This window comes from Geotrypetes seraphini, chromosome 2 (assembly GCF_902459505.1).
Source record: "Geotrypetes seraphini chromosome 2, aGeoSer1.1, whole genome shotgun sequence".
Taxonomy (NCBI): Eukaryota; Metazoa; Chordata; class Amphibia; order Gymnophiona; family Dermophiidae; genus Geotrypetes; species Geotrypetes seraphini.
In genome coordinates, this window is record NC_047085.1 from 329522310 (window position 1) to 329539744 (window position 17435).

Genomic DNA, 17435 nt, shown 5'->3' on the forward strand with positions numbered 1-17435 from the left:
CTATGGCACTTTGAAGAATTGCCATTGTATTCATTTAACCTAAAGGGCATGTAAAAATTTTTTTTTTTTAAGTTTATTTTTAAAATAATTTTTCAGTCCTTTATAATTTCAACTGAATGTAACTATTTGACAATCATATCAAACAGAACAACATTCATTTTTCAAAATAAACCCCTCACTCGCGACTTTTCCCCACCTTCCTTATCTCCATTCCACTCTACAACCCTCCCCCCCAGGATATCCTCATAGTCATCCACTGCCAGTCATAGGCTTTATAAATCCTTAACGGGAACTAAAATTTCCACACTTTTGTCTCTTTTGTCTTATTTTGGAGAGCCTACTTCTCAAGAGGTGCCCAGCTTCTTTCAAATGTATCCACTGTATTGTGCCCAAGAGCAGTTGCTTACTATAAACTACACATTCCATAGTTTCTAGAAACTACTCAGTTGCCTTGGAATTTGCAGCATTCTCCAAGCTCCAGTAAGTTCCTTACACTTTGCCACAATAGCAGCAAACAGGAATCTCTTTTGATAATGGTTATTTATAAAAACAAAATTGATATACCTTCTCCTTAGCAATGGCATTCAAGATGGTTTTTCAATCTTACATTTAAGACCAAAACAGCTCAATATCATGAATTAAGTTAGCCTCTCTGGTACCTACAGAGAATTATTTTTGTTTTCAGGGTCAGCTTTGTAAACAAATTGAAGGGAGGGAGCGCTATACTTGCCACAGTGGCACCAGAGATTGCCTCATTATATGCAGTGGATTTTGAGAATCAATTTTTAAATCAACATCCATTTCACAAAGAAGTTAATTTCTCGAGAAGATATATTGATGACATTTTCATGTTATGGAAAAGCAGTGTTAGTCAATTACTAGTATTCCATAAGTGGATTAATTCTAAAGATCTGCATCTCATTCATTTTAAACTATGGCCCCCTTTTATCAAGCTGCGTTGGGGGGAGGGGGTTATTGCCTGCCACTGCAGTAAAAGCTCCGACGCTTATAGAATTCCTATGAGTGTCAGAGCTTTTACCACAGCAGTAGGTGATTAAAAAAAACCCCAAATGTGGCTTGATAAAAGGGGGCCTATGATTCTGAACAAACTGCATATTTAGGCATTCTGATAATTAAGAGAAGATATGGGGCTCCTTTTACTAAGGTGCGCTAGCGTTTTTAGCGCACGCAGGAAATTACTGCACGTTATACCGCAAGCTATGCTTCTAGAACTAACGCCAGCTCAAGGCTGGCGTTAAGGTCTAGCGCGCGCGGCAATGTAACGCGGCTTAGTAAAAGGAGCCCATGGTTTTGCTAGTACAATATAAAAAAACCCACTGACAAGAATCATTTCTTGCACTTTGAGAATTTTCACACAGAAGCTTAAAAGAAAATCTACTATTCTGTCAATATTTGAAATTACGACGACTCTGTGGCACTTTTGAAGAATTTAACCAAGAAGCGTTATTGATGGCCCATAGATTTATAGATCGAGGACACCCAGTCCAAAGTGTTAATTCTGGCATACGGAAGGCTAAAGCTGCAAGCAGAGATAGACTTTTGGCCAAAAGAACTGACCGATTACATCCTTTAAAGTTCTCTGGATTGTCAAATGATAGTAGAATATAATGAGGAAACATTGGCGTATTTTAGATGGCCATATGTGTTTTCAAAATGAGAAATTGGCAATAGCTCAATCCACAGAATAAAGAAATACCGTAATTGCCCCTTCGGCTTTACCTGTTCCTAGACATGAAACAAATGATAGAAGAGCCATTTTCCTTGCAATGTATGGTCTTTATTTTCATTTGTCACTGAGGGGTCCTTTTATCAAAGCGCGCTATCCAATTTTAGCGCGGGCTAAAATTAGCACGTGCTAAATGCTAAGGTGCCTATTATGTTCTATGGGTGCCATAGCATTTAGCGCATGCTAATCTTTAGCGTGCACTAAATTAGTTAGCGTGCCTTAATAAAAGGACCCCTGAGTTTGTGCATCCTTATACAAATCAGGTTTATCGGCTTAAACATTCTTGAATTCTATAAATGGCACCTAAAAAATCAGAAAAAATAACACTCGGTGCTATTCTATAAATTAATTTTTTTTTAATTAATTAATTAATTTAAAAATCTTATATTCTGTTTTCACTTTCTTCTGGTAGTTAATATATCTGGTTTGCACAGTTTTTTTTTTTTTTTTTAATCTTTATTGATTTTTTCCAACAACAGTACAAAACACAAATATATATACATTTACTAATACCAAGAAAATCACGTTCATCTTACAAACATACACGAGCAATCATTTTAACCCTCCCACCCACCCAATAACTAACAAGAAAACATAAATACATAAATACATAGAATCTTTGCATAACCTTTCCCAATTTAAATTAATAGTGCAATTTTCCCTCTCCACCCACCCACCCTGGATGTGTATGTTAAAAGGGCCAAAAATAAGATCAATTATCATTCCTTACAGAATTTTGTCAATGGTTCCCAAACATCCATAAATATCCTATAATGTCTGCCTTTCCCAAGGTGGCTCACAGTATAAACATACATAATAAAAAGCTATAAAATATATATAAAACAAATAAGGTAAGCGACCAGCGCTTTCATAAAATACAAATTTCATCTTGCAGAATAAATGCCTCTTTAGTAATTTCTTAAATGCCTCGAGATTGCTTTGCTTTCTAATGTGCATAGGTAGGCGATTCCATTCCTGAGGGCCCCTACAGGAAAACACAGTTGCACGTGAGGTATTCAATCTCAATTCCCTTACCAATGGAACAAACAAGTTGCCGTAATGGACAGAGTGCAACTTGGATAAAGGGACATAAGCTTGAATAATACCCACCAAACTTGCAGGCGCCAAACCATTCAAGTATAGGTAGACCATCACAAGAAGTTTAAAGTATATATGGTCTTCAAACTTCAACCAGTATAACTTCACATAGGATTCTGTGACACGTTCAGTCCTGTCCCCAAATGAAAGAAAGTTCTAGCCACAGAGTTTTGAGCCACCTGTAACGCACTCAATAGGGTTAATGGTAAACCCAAAAGCACAAGATTACAATAGTCCAAACATGATAATACCATTGACTGCAAAATGACCCTATAGATGCTAATGGTTGAAGCCTATTGAAGAGCTGCAATCTGAAAAAAAATCTTTTTTATCAACTCTTGAACATGGCTTTGAAAGGTCAATTTCGAGTCCATCACAACACCTAGGTACCTAACCTCATCAGAAAGTTTTATCGGGGTGTCCCAAAGCTGTAAAGACCCAGGAGTTTCTTGAACCTGTAATCTCCAAAATTTTTTGTACATTCAGCTTTAACCTACTACCTTCCATCCATTCCATCACACTCGTCATCACTACTTGCAGTCGTTCCTCCATATCCCTCACGGTCCCATTAACAGGTAGCAAGAGTAAAATATCATCAGCATAAAGCCGGTAGCTAACTTCAGAATTCCACAGCAGTTTACAGAGAGGGAGAAGGTATAAATTGAAAAGGGCAGCTGAAAGCGCTGAACCTTGAAGCACACCTGTCAGTAACAAATTACATTGGGAAACCTCACCATTCACTCCCACCTCTTGTTGCCTGTGTGACAGAAATGACTGAAACCAAGCCAGGACCAATCCAGTAATCCCACAAGCTTCTAATCGGCCTAATAAGATCTGATGGTCCAATGTGTCGAAAGCTGCCAAAATATTTTAAAAAATGGCTAAATAAACCTGCCAGGTTGTTTGGAAAAAAAAAGACACAGTCACACAATGCTCAGGTAGGCACCATTTACAGAATAGTACTTAACCCCTCTTTTACTAAGGTGCACTAACCAATTAGCGCATGCTAATTCGATTAGCACGCACTAAACACTGATGTGTCCATAGACTAACATGCACGTGTTAGCATTTAGCGTGCGCTAATCGGTTAGCACACCTTAGTAAAAGAGGGCCTTAGTGACAGAAACAGCAGCTAACGTGAGGTATGGCCATTTTCATCCACTGAAATGTGGTATACATTCTCGCACCTAAATTAGGCACAGATTCCCCTTATTCTATAAATATGAGCATAAATTCAATCCGCCCAAGACCCTCCCATTTCTGCACCTCCTTTTTTTACTCATACATTGAAATTTAGGTGTGCATCCTATGTCTAAATTTACCTGCATAAATTTTAATTAAAATCAATTAGCACCAATAACTGCATGTTAAGATTCCAATTATCAGTGCTACTTGGCATACTAAATTCAGTTGGGTGCACACCCAAATCCAGGCATGCAATTTTTAGCATTTTATATATAATTCAGGGGTTAATGTGATATACATTATCATATGACCTTATTCTTTGCTGTACTATATAGTGAAAAGACTGCAAGGCAAATCAAGACCTGCATGTTTGAACATGGAAGCAATATTAGAAGGAGAAATGTGTGAGCTTCTCTAGTGGAACTTCTCTGGTCTAATCCATACTTTATAATATACTGCCCCCTCCTCCTTTGGCTTTGGCGAGCATGATATCTACCAATTATAATCTGTTAGATAATAAATTTATTGTTTGGTGTATGTATTATGGGTTACGCCCCCCCCCCCCTGCATATTTATGTTTGGAGATCAAAAATTGCTGCTTTTTTTGCATATATTTCTTGGTGTCAAGCCATGTTTGCGGACTTCTTGATACACATGACAAACCTTTTATTTCTCCCCTGTTATCCAGCAGAAGCAGACTACAGTAGATAAACCTAATTACCCAGCAACATAAACAAAGGAGCTCAGCGCTATCAGTTCTTCTCTTATCTGCATGGAATTGTGCAGCCTGCTTCTTAATCTTCTCCCAAAAGTTTCAGAATAAATGAAAGTCCAGTCGCCAAGAGATGAGGCTCCATCTCTCTCTATGACTGGAAAGATAATACACTTTGGTGTTGCACCTCTGACACAGACCTCCTCTAACTTAGCTCTTGCGCCCCGACCCCCGACCCCCGACCCCTTTTTGGCCTCTCTAGAAGCTTGGGAAATGTCATAGGTATTTGAGTTTGACTCATTCACACAGCTATTTCAGCCTTAATTGGCTGTTATGTGTCTCTTCTTAATTTTAGGTATTGGATCCACAGTGCAGGACCTCCCTCTCATGCCCTTCTACACGCTACAATGTGCACACACCCTTTTACAAATAATGCAAACAAGCAGAATCAAAATCCTACGGGGGAGATGTCGATTGCAGAGGTAGAATACTAGCACTGACCATCCAGTAAAAGACAACCCCCCAAAAATAACCAAAACATGCAAGGGGGTCAGTATTTAAACCCTGCAGTCGGCGTGTTTAAAAAAAAATGTTTTACAAAGGTAATTTTCAGTAGTTTAAAACTTGAATTTCAAGTTATACATACTGCGATGTATGTCCTGACATTGATTCAATCTGCTGTCCTTACTTTATGTAAATAAAACCAAATGAGCAGGCAATTTACGAATATACAGTAAGGGTCATATTCTGTATATGATATCTGAAAAAACTTGGCTGCGAAAAGGACGGTGCTTAATGGGATTCTATAAAACACTTATTGAATCATGCTTAGTGCCAGTATATGTGACTAGCATTTAGGCACACCAATTTAGGCCAATTAAAACCAGTACCTCAGTTAGACATGGATCGGACATATTCTATAACAGTAAGTTTAACTTTGAGGAATGTCCATGCTCGCGCTCTTCCCTAGGCCATGCCCTCTTTTGAGATTCACACACTAGAATTTATGCGCACCACTTTATAGAATACACTTAAAAAGTTATGTGCGTGAATTCTAATTAATGTCAGTTACTTGTTAATTGCCAATTACTAACATTGATTAGTTAAACAATTAAGTTATGTGCACAAATCAGCAAGGCTGAAGGCTAGCTCCCTTGCCAGTTATTTTTCAGTTCAAAACCGCTGCGGCGGTTCCTCTCATGACGTCAGAGAGAAGGCTTCTGATGCAGGCGCGGATCGTGCGAGGAACCGCTGCTGCCCGCGGCTTTGAACTGATAGATGACTTCGGCAAGGGAGCTGGCCAGAAACGAGGAAGAAAAATGCTGCTGCTGCTGCACAGGGAAGAGTGGGAGGGAAATGCTGCTGCTGCTGCACAGGGAAGTGGAGGGGGAGGGAAATGCTGCTGCTGCTGCACAGGGAAGTGGAGGGGGAGGGAAATGCTGCTGCTGCTGCACAGGGAACGGTGGGAGGGAAATGCTGCTGCTGCTGCACAGGGAAGTGGAGGGGGAGAGAAATGCTGCTGCTGCTGCACAGGGAACGGTGGGAGGGAAATGCTGCTGCTGCTGCACAGGGAAGTGGAAGGGGAGGGAAATGCTGCTGCACAGGGAAGTGGAGGGGGAGAGAAATGCTGCTGCTGCACAGGGAGGGGGAGGGAAATGCTGCACAGGGAAGTGGAGGGGGAGGGAATGCTGCTGCTGCACAGGGAAGTGGAGGGGGAGGGAATGCTGCTGCACAGGGAAGGGGGAAGGAAGGGGGAAGAGAAATGCTGCTGCTATGCCCAATTGGGGAGAAAGAGGGAAGGAGGGAGATGGAAGACAAGGGAGAGGAGAGGAATGAGAGATGCCAAGTCCATGGAAGGAGATACCAGACCATAGAGGGGGAGGGAGAAATGCCAGGGCATGGAGTGAGTGAAGGAGACAGATGCTAGACCAGGGGAAAGGAAAGAAGGAGGGAGGGAGGGAGAGAAAGGAAGGAGAGAGATGTTAGACCTTGGAAATAGGGAGGGAAGCAGAGAGGGATTGAAAGGGAAGGGAAGACATGGAAAAGTAGATTTTGAGAAGAAAGCAGAAAGAATGGGAAAATTGAATGTTAAGTTAATGCCAAAGATGGATGCAAGGCAAAAAGTGAAGACAGAGAGAAAAACAGTCAAAGGACAAGAAGGCCCTGGAAACATAGTTAAAAGCACAGAAAAATAAAGTCACCAGACAACAAAGATAGGGAAAATAATTTTATTTTCAATATAGTGATTGAAATGTGTCAGTTCTGAGAAAGGAAAGATGTTAAACTTTAACTGTGAGGGCCGCAGAAAAAATAGTTAATGTCTTATTAAAGAATGACAATTTTGCATGAGATAAAACTCTTTATAAATCTTTCCTTTAACAGTAAGGGAAGATTTATAAACAATAAAGAGTTTTACCTCATGCAAAATTGTCATTTTTTAATAAGACATTAACTATTTTTTTCTGAGGCCCTCCAAGTACCGACAAATCCAAAATGTGGCCCTGCAAAGGGTTTGAGTTTGAGACTACTGCAGCAGACCATCCCATAAATTAGGCAGCTTTTTCTAGACATTTAGAGAGATTCTATTTTCTCTACAATGGCCCCAAAGCTCTGGAACTCCCTTCCGCTATATCTGCACACAGAAAAATCTCTTAAATCACATTTGAAAGCCTATTATTTCAACAGCAAATAACATATAAAAAAGTTATTTGCGGTTTTTCAGTATTTGCAGTTCTGTTAATCCCCTATCATAGCGAATATGGAGAGAGAAGTGTATTTTTATTTTCATGTTCAAGTACCAACAGACTGTATTTATGCTGAAGACAAATACATTGAGCTACTGGTGAAACTTTAACAGAAATAAATCCTCTGTAGCAGAAAAAGAGATATGGTGCCTGCTTGAGAACATTAATCTTTATTTTTGTTTTCTTCTTTATTACTGCATTAACCGCTCGGTCTGGCGCATATGCCGATTCAGAGAGGCTTGGCCCACAGTTAGGTCTCTCTTCCTGGTCACAGTACATATATCTCTAAAGATAATTTTTTTATGTTCTGAAGAAAGATGATTTGATTGACTCATTGATCTCTCTCTGAGTTCTAGTTTCCTTCTATGGATTAAATTTGGAAATCGGGTCCCCAACCTTGTATAGCAGCAATATGCCATGGGAGTGATTCAACAAGATGCTGGAAGGTTGCCAGAGGTATCTGAAGCTGTGCAGACTGCAGTGCATCCGACAGTTGCTGACGGGTGCATGGCAGTGGATCCTCTGCCAGTCGGTGCAAGTCAAATGTCGGCACTCCTGTGCAAATTACAGCCATTTTCTGCAATGAACCCTCGTGAGCATGGGTGCAGTTACCAGCAGTCTGCTCCAGAGCCCCATTTGCAACAGGGTTCACTGCACAGTCATTTTGGGCACACATCTGGAAGCCCCCAGGTTTGTTTGGATGGCGAGTTGCTTCACGGTAGCATGCCGATCGGCCCACACCAACCTGCACAGCCGACGTTCATCTCTCACATCGATGGCTTGTGCGGCCCCACAGTTACCACATTGGGTCATCGAAAAGATTCCATTTGTACACTTTAGCCACAACAGCCTGTGAACCGCTGTTCCGAAAGGTTGCTGCCCTTGGCCCGGTAGCCAACGGTCATGTCTTTTTCAATGTCTGATAAATTGCGCTTTTTCCCCATGACATCCTCAGTTCTTATATTCATAACTTGCTGACACCCCACCTTATATACCTACAAAGTCTGACGCGACATGTGCATTCATTCATTGGCTGTGCTGAAATTATTTTTTTTTTTATTATTATATTTTTAAAATCAGTTTTATTTTGTCTTATTTTTCTCCTTCTTCCTGATACCCTGCCTTGTTTGAATTGTCAGTGAACGTACAGAAGTCCTAAGCATGCCCAAGATGCATTGTAATGGCTTTAAGAGCTGTATGAGGTTTTAAAACAGTGGCCAATACCGAGCCTCATTCCATTCTACACAAACAAGTTAGGTACTGAGAGCCAAGAGGAGTGGATAAATAAAGCTGATTAGAAAGGAGGTTCTGGAGAACTCATATTAAGCTGGGCACAGCCAAAGTGATAAATTGAAGCGTGCACATCTGCAGTTTTGAGATATAACCAACACACCATGCTGGAAGTAATCTTGCTGCAGAGGCTTCAGTGCCGTGTTCAGAAAATGCCATGGAAAGTGAATAGATTGTGATTTTTGCTGCCAGTTAACCGCAGCCCATTAAATTGAAACGGTTACCGTTGTGATGCCAGTGGTGAAGAGGAGATGGGATCCCTCCTGTGCCGTTCTGTCGTGCTCCTTTTCCATCAATGCAGGCAATATGATGATTGATAAATATGTCGATAGCACTTCGTAGTGATTGAATTAACTGTTTTAGATGGGCCTTTGGTTAAAACCCCACTGAATGACATTATAGACTCGTGGCTTTTATTCCTCCATGATTATAGACCATTCATACAACCACCTCGAGGAGATTAATGTGGAAAATCTGCATCTCTTAATGCATAGTTTTCTGGATGATAGATTGTTGGAACACAAAAAGAAATCTGGCTGCACAATTCAGGCAGTCGGGGAGGGAAAGGTATTCATTCAAAGAAATGAGTCAACTTTATTGTAATGACAAAATTATGCTGGCTTTGAATGTTTCTGAAAGCTGAAGAAATTTAAATGAAACAAATTAAGTCAGATTTGTTTAACATTCCAAATTGCCTAATTCTTTTGACAATGCTTAGTTTTCAGCATTACATTTTTAAAGCCTTCAATTACAACATCCATTGTCACTTTTACTGCTGTGGTTTTTTTTTAAAAAGCAGCAATCAGCTTAGTTTACTTTCAGATAACAACATAGGCCCTCTTTTACTAAGGTGCACTAACCGATTTAGCGCACGCTAAACGCTAATGCGTGCATGTTAGTTTATGGACGCATCAGCGTTTAGCACACGCTAATCGGTTAGTGCATCTTAGTAAAAGAGGGGGATAGTGTATGATGGTAGATAAAAGGATAAGACTCACCCAGTCTCCCCAGCTTTCCCCTCACTGCTTCTGAGCTTCTCATCCTCTCGCTCATCCTTGCTTTCTTAAATTTTGTTATTGGTTTAGCTTCTAACCCTTCACACTGGGAGGCCATTCCATCTACTACTCTTTCCTTGAAGAAATATTTTTGGATGTTGCTCCTTCCTTCTCGGAGCCTCATATAGTGATCGCTTGCTCTAGGGGTAAGGAACTCCGGTCCTCGAGAGCCATATTCCAGTCGGGTTTTCAGGATTTCCTCAATGAATATGCATTGAAAGCAGTGCATACAAATAGATCTCATGCAGATTCATTGGGGAAATCCTGAAAACCCAACTGGAATACAGCTCTCGAGGACCGGAGTTCCCTACCCCTGCTCTAGAGAATTCTTTTCTCTAAACAAGATTTGCTTGCTGTTCCTTTGTCTCTGTCATATTTTCCCTGATTCTGTTTTTATTCTAGGGTGTGCATATTTCATTCTTAAATCTCAACATAGCTGCTGTTAAAGACCACTGTCAGCCAGTCTATCTTCTTCATAATTATGGCTTTCAGAATCAGATGCTCTATGCTAGATGATGTGTCATCAACACCAGGGCTGGCTCAGTCTATGGACCAGGTGAGGTACTGGCTCAGTGTGCCAAAACCCTGGTCCAGCACCTGTCGCTGTCTCTTCCCTCCCCCCTGCAGGGGAGAACAGAATAAAGCGTGCAAATTATCCCCATCATCTTCTAAGCAGTTTGTAAATGCAGGAAAAAAATACAATTTGAAGTGTCTTTATACAAATGCTAGAAGCCTATAAAATAAGATGAGAGAGTTAAGGTGTATTCATCAAGCAGTATTAGGGCTTTAAGTCATGGTAATTGGCCCGTAGTGTGACTTAAACAGCCCTAGCACAGCTGTTTCCAAAATTACATGATGATATATAAGTTGCCATGCATTATGAAGTAATGAGATGCAAATCCCCAAAAATGACTTACAGTGACACACTGCAAGTTGCATTAGGACCCAAAAAACACAGTTGAAGCCTGACATTTCCCTGTTTCTTTCCCGCCCTCCCAGAATTGTATCTCTTGCTCACCCTCTCTTCTTTCCCGCCCTTACCCCAGAATCTCCTATGGTCTCACTTTCTGTCTCACCCCCTCCAGCCCTCATGATCTCATGTCTCATTTCGTCCTGCCTGGCCTTCAGGGTATGCCTCCATGACAACTCTCCTTCCTTTCCAATCCTGGATTCCCCATTCCAGCAGTTCTCCTTCCTCCACCTTCCCTCAATTTAATAATTCTTTTTTTTCCAGTCTCTCCCCTTTCTTATCTGGTAGCCCTCTTCCCCTCCTGCCTGGTCTACCTTCACTAATCACATGCTATCTAGAGGTCGCCAGCAGTGGCCTTTCCAATATTCTGCCTGCCTGGCTGATGGCTCCAGTGTCTTCTCTGTACGGCGTTCCACCCTAAGGAAACAGGAAATCAGAGATAGTGGGACGCTGTACAGAGAAGACGCCGGAGCCATCAGCCAGGGAGGCAGAATATTGGAATGGCTGCTGTCATGCCAGTCTCTGAAACTTGCCGCCTGAGGCCACCGCCTCAGTTGGCCTCATTATAGGGTTGCCCCTGGCTTGCACCCATTTAATCCCCAGCTCCTCCGCAATGCTGCCCCCCCTGTACTGCTTCTAACTTGACCTGCCTACTTTTTTGTTTGGTGTTCTGTGGTGATATTTAATGACACTGTCAGGTTAAACGCCACTGAATATCACCACACAATCAGTGATAAACACAAAGACATAGAAAATGATGGCAGATAGTGGATCCTGTGGATGAGCAGACTGGATGGGCCCTTATCTCCCCCTCTCCCTAAGAGATCCCACTTGCCTGTTGCACACTTTCTTAAATTTAGATACGGTCTTTGTCTCCACCACTGCTACTGGGAGACTATTCCACGCATCTACCTCCCTTTCTGAAAAAAAAAAAAAAAAGTATTTCCTTAGATTACTTCTGAGCCTGTCACCTCTTAACTTCATCCTCTGCCCTCTTATTCCGGGGCTTCCTTTCAAATGAAAGAGACTCGCCCCATGCACATTTATACCATGTAAGCATTTAAATGTCTCTATCATATCTCCCCTCTCCCGCCTTTCCTCCAAAGTATACATATTGAGATCTTTAAGTCTGTCCCTATATGCCTTATGACGAAGACCACACACCATTTTAGTAGCCTTCCTGTGGACCGACTCCATCCTTTTTATATCTTTTTGAAGGTGCGGCCTCCAGAATTGTACACAATATTCTAAATGTGGACTCATCCAAGTCTTATACGAGTGCAGGGGCATCAATACCTCCTTTTTCCTACTAGCCATTCCTCTTACTATGCACCCTAGCATTGTTCTAGATTTCGCTGTCACCTTTTCAACCTGTTTGGCCACCTTAAGATCATCATATTCTATCACAGCCAAATCCTGCTCCTCTTTCGTGCACAAAAGATCTTCACCCTCTAAAGTGTACCATTCTCATAGAAATATAGAAATAGACGACAGATAAGGGCCACGGCCCATCTAGTCTGCCCATCCTAATGACCGTCCCCTACTTTTCTCTGTGAAGAGATCCCACTGACGATCCCATTTTGTCTTAAAATCAGGTTTTTGCAGCCTAAATGCATGACCATACATTTATTAGCATTAAACCTTAGCTGCCAAATTTCAGACCATTCTTCAGGCTTCGCTAGGCCCTTCCTCATTTTATTCACACCATCAGAGGCGTCTACTCTATTGCAGAGTTTGGTATCGTCCACAAAAAGGCAAGTCTTACCCGACAGCCCTGCAACAATATAGCTTACAAAAATGTTTAAAAGAACAGGCCCAAGAACTGAACCTTGAGACACACCACTGGTAACATCCCTTTCCTCCAAGCGATCTCCATTGACGACTACTCTCTGTTGTCTTCCACTCAACCAGTTTCTGACCCAGCCCGTCACTTATGGGCCCATGCCAAGGGTACTCAGTTTATTTATTAGATGTCTTTGTAGAATTGTGTCAAAGACTTTGCTAAAATCTAAATACACCACATCTAGCTCACTCCCTCTATCCAGTTCTCAGGCCACCCAGTCAAAGAAATTGATCAGATTTGTCTGACAAGACTAGGGTTACCAGACATGGATTTCCCCGGACATGTTCAACTTTTGAGAAATTTGTCCAGGTTTTGAAAAGCCTCCTCAAATTGTGTCGGGCGCGGACTTCCTCCCTGTCTGACAAGACAGGCAGTGGAGGGGGAGGGGAGGGCGGGGCTAGAGCAGGACTGGGGACAGGATTAGGGCGTTACAGGGCGGTGATGGGTGGAACTAGACAAGACCTACCTCTAGTGAATCCATGTTGCCTCGGGTCCTGTAATCCATTGGATTCCAGCAACTCTTGCCCAGTTGAATCTCTTTGAATATCACTCTGCCTGAAACCAAAAGAGAGCAGGGTAAAATTAGTTCTGCTGTTTTGTTTGTGCAGATTTTTATCTAGTGTATGAGTACTGCAAACTCTGCCATGTGATACACAGCCTATGTTTATCATAATAAAGTACTAGCATGGAAAGAATTCAAAAGAATGCCATTAGTCACAATGCTCTGTACAAATTTATGGTCACTCTTGATTTCTGCACAGTTATAAAAAATTAAGTGACAGGATGATAGATGTTCACGCAGGCTGATCTACCATTATAAAATAGAAGAGAGTAGGGATGATGCATCATCCGGTGCGGGCATGCAAATAAATCTCTCTGTGTTCACATGCATTCATATCAATGGTGAGCATTCAGCTCATTAGCACCCCGTAACAATTTATTTTGCTGAACAGTGATATAGCAAAATGAGGAGAGTTCACCAAATGGTTCCACAGTAAGAAGGGGACAACCAAAAGAAAACACAACTGTGGAAGCGATGATCTCAAAAAACAGTTTATTATAAATAGTTAAAGCGAAGCAAATACTTGACAAATACTGGACCCAACACAGTCCGTGTTTCGGTATAAAACAACCATTTTCTGGGGTCCTTTAAAGATATGTAAGCGTGTAAGTCTGCTGGTGTGCATATTACATACCCGCTTACATATCTTTATAGGACCCCGGAAAAAGGTTGTTTTATATCCATGCCACAGACTTTATACTGTGTATTACCGTATTTTTTTGGACCATAAGACTCACTTTTTCCACCCCCAAAAAGGGGGTGGAAATGGGGTGCATCTTATGGACCAAATATTACAAACCCCCCCCCCCCCCGTACCTGTTTTTAATCCTGGCAGGCCTGTTCCCCTCGGAGGAGGCTTTTTGTTGTGGCTTATGGTGCGTTTGGGCATGGGGGCGGCTGCCAAAAGGGTGGCTTACGGTGCCTCTGTGACAATCTTCGGACAATCCGGACTGCCTTTGGGGGGTGGATTGGACAGGTGTTGTGTGCTGCATGTGGGCCTGACTATGCTGCCGGTGTGTTGGGTGGGGCCATGACTGCCTGGCCTGCATTAGCGGCCGGTGGGAAACATAACAGGGTGGATCGGCGACCCCATAGGTGACGGCTTCTGGGTCAGCATTCGGAGTTGTGCGTTGAGCGACAGCGAGGAGCTGGGGATCGAGGGAGGAGTCCCTAGAGTCGGTGGTCAGGTAGAGAGTGTTGGACACAGTCCGGCTCATGGGGTATGGTTCCTGCCGTTTCCTGACTGCTGGTGCTGTAGAGGTGCGGCACATGGCTTTCATGGAATCTTATTGTGGGTGTCCTCACACCTGCTGTCGGGGTTGGCGCCTCCTTCAGGGGGCCTAGCTCAATTGGAGGAAGGGTGGAGGTTCAGTAATGAGCTTGTGGTGGGAGTGCTGTGCGGGTTGCTGATTCTCTTCTTTGCCATGATTAAAACAGGTAAGGGGGGTATGATCATAAGCAAAGTGGCTATGTTGGTCAAATGAAGCCTCTTTTCCGTAAGAAGGCTAAAATCACCCAAAAGATTGTCTTGAGGCTCGAGTGTGTGGAGCCAAACTTCAGGTCTAAATGGATGCTGGCTATTAAAAGATGCAAGCATTTTGAGCTAGGAAGTGACAAGAAAAGAAAGGGCCAGGTCATTCAGTTCTAAGCTTCTCCTTCCATTACTTTGTTGCATATTGGCATAAAGATATTTGAAACTTTCCTCTAAACACCCCCTGAAAAAAACAGGTACGGGGGCCCCTGCCTGCCCTCCCTGTGCCTTGTCCCGGCCTACCACTAGACCACCAGAGGGGGGACAAGGTACAGAGCCTGGCAGGGAGGGGGTCAGGGTGCAGAGCTTAACAAGGAGTGTGGGGTTGGGTGCAGACCCTGGTAGGGAGAATTTGGTTCAGAATGTTTTTTTTCTTGTTTTCCTCCTCTAAATCTAGGGTGCGTCTTATGGTGAGGTACATCTTATGGAGCGGGAAAAATACGGTACTTGGATTTGTCAAGTATTTGCTTTGCTTTTACTTGGGAAGACATTTAACTGTTTACAATAAACTGAACATTGATTTAGCACATGTTTACTTATGAATTAATGTGTCCATTCAATTTGAAGATACGGTATTTAAAAATATTTTTTGAAACAAATTTTATGCTGTTCTTCCTATTTGTTAGTCACATAGGGTCCCTTTTATCAAGCTGCATTAAAGGTTTTTAGCATGAGCTGATGAGGTTAATGCTCCAATGCTCATAGAATTCCTACGAGTGTCTGAGCACTTACCTCACCATCCCATGCTAAAAATCTCTAGTACAGCTTGATAACATGGGGGGGATAATACCCAATATTTAGGTTCTAACCCCCACCTTTTTAAAGCTACACTAACGTTTTTAGCGCTGACTGTGGCAGTAAGAACTCCAATGCTCACAGAATTCCTATGAGCATTGGAGTTCTTACTGCCGTGGCCAGCGCTAAAAATGCTAGCGCAGCTTTGTAAAGGAGGGCCTAAGTAATATACAAAAAGTAACACTGGTGCATACACCAGGAAGTATAGAACTAGAACAACATCAAATACTAAAATAAAACCTAGAGGTCCTTTTACTAAGGCATGCTAACCGATTTAGTGTGCGCTAAATGTTATCGCGTCCATAGAATATAATGGGCGTGTTAGCATTTAGCGCACGCTAATTGTTAGTGCACGCTAAATCGGCTAATGCACCTTAGTAAAAGAGGGGGTTAATTATTATTAGCATAATATTGAACAAGATAAAAAGTTTTCATTGCCCATCAAAGGCTCAAATAAGAAGAAATTTGTCTCATAAAGTGAAACATTTATATATATAAAAAAAAACCAACCTGCCCCCAAATCAGGGGAAAAATTGCAAAATTCCATAAACAAATCAAAGGTTTTTTTTGGCTCATTAACATTCCTAATATGTGTTCATTTGTGTATGGAATGAATGCATGTGAAATACTTAAAAAGCTTTGTATGTATATGCATGCCTGTGAGGGTGAAATAACGGTGTTAGATAAGCTGAAGCTGGAGACTCAGCCGTGTTTGGCCTTTGGTACAGATTGCTTGCCTTTCAAATGAGCTTGTCAGAAGCCATACAGGAAGGAAAGCATATATTAGTGGAACAATAAGAATGCAACATTTAGCCTTTGTGTGTTTTCATGGCCACTCAGGTTTGTTCTATTTGACCATGCTACTGAGAACACATTTGACAGATATATCCGACACCTCTTCCTTCTGTGAAGGTCATCTCAAAGGGTCATTTCTGCACAACAAAGTTTTTGCTTCCTGAACACTGCTGGGTGTTTCTTATAGAATTTTGGGTGCTGATCATGAATATTACATCAAAAATTACCCATCACGTACCATTTCAGAGAAATCTTCAATTTTGTCGTGATTTTTTCTTATATTTGGATGCAAACAATTTTTTCTCCCATAAGTGTCTTATCAACAACGGTTTGTGCCGCCTGGGTATGTCCATGCATAAAATCTAGCCAGGTTGGAAGCTGTTTTATGGAAGATGACATCCTGGGCATGTCTGGGCAGGTCTGAACGAGCTTGCGCTGTCTCACCATGCTATAATGGTGGCTTCCATACACCGATCCTGCTCATTTGGTTAATATAGATAGTCCGTGTGTGTATATAGTATCAGTATAGTAAAGTATAGTAGTATAGTAGCTGTAGCAATATAACAGTAAGTAAGCTTGATGCTATAGACGTTTTGGTGTCGGGCAATATGTCTCGTCGGTGTCGTAACAGCCGCGACACATTCTGCTATATCTGTGGGGAATATACACTTACGCCTCAGAGACGTTCGATGACTGCCCTTGTAAAGAAAGCCTATCATCTGTATTTTGGCTGCAAAATAGGTGATCAAGACAAGCAATGGGCGCCTCACATTTGCTGTGCGACATGTGCTGTTAGTCTGAGAGCCTGGCTCAGAGGTACTCGAAAGACGATGCCATTTGCTGTTCCGATGATATGGCGAGAACAGAAAGACCATGTGACGGACTGTTATTTCTGTTTGACTAATGTGTCTGGTTTCTCTGCCAAAAACAAGAAGTCAATTGAATATCCTAATCTGCCTTCAGCAATGAGACCCATGCCACATGATGACAGTCTTCCAGTTCCGAAACCACCAGAGGATTGGACCTTAGACGAACCAGATGAAGAAACTGCAGTGCAGGGTTCTAACAGTGACATTGACCCGGATTTTGAACCATCCTCATCAGGCGA

The 17435-nt window shown here is 42.0% G+C and overlaps 1 protein-coding gene across 3 annotated transcripts in view; it reads left to right on the plus strand.

Moving 5' to 3' along the window:
• The window catches only part of RAMP3 (receptor activity modifying protein 3), a 275933-nt gene that overhangs the window by 160552 nt on the left and 97946 nt on the right, over nucleotides 1-17435 (plus strand). The window contains exon 5 of one of the 3 annotated variants that reach the window (XR_004538035.1): nucleotides 5098-5184. The exons of the other annotated variants lie outside the window; for them this stretch is intronic. The gene's annotated coding sequence lies outside the window, so the exon portion shown is untranslated. Of the gene's footprint in view, nucleotides 1-5097; nucleotides 5185-17435 lie in introns of those variants that run through there. 3 annotated transcript variants of the gene reach the window in all.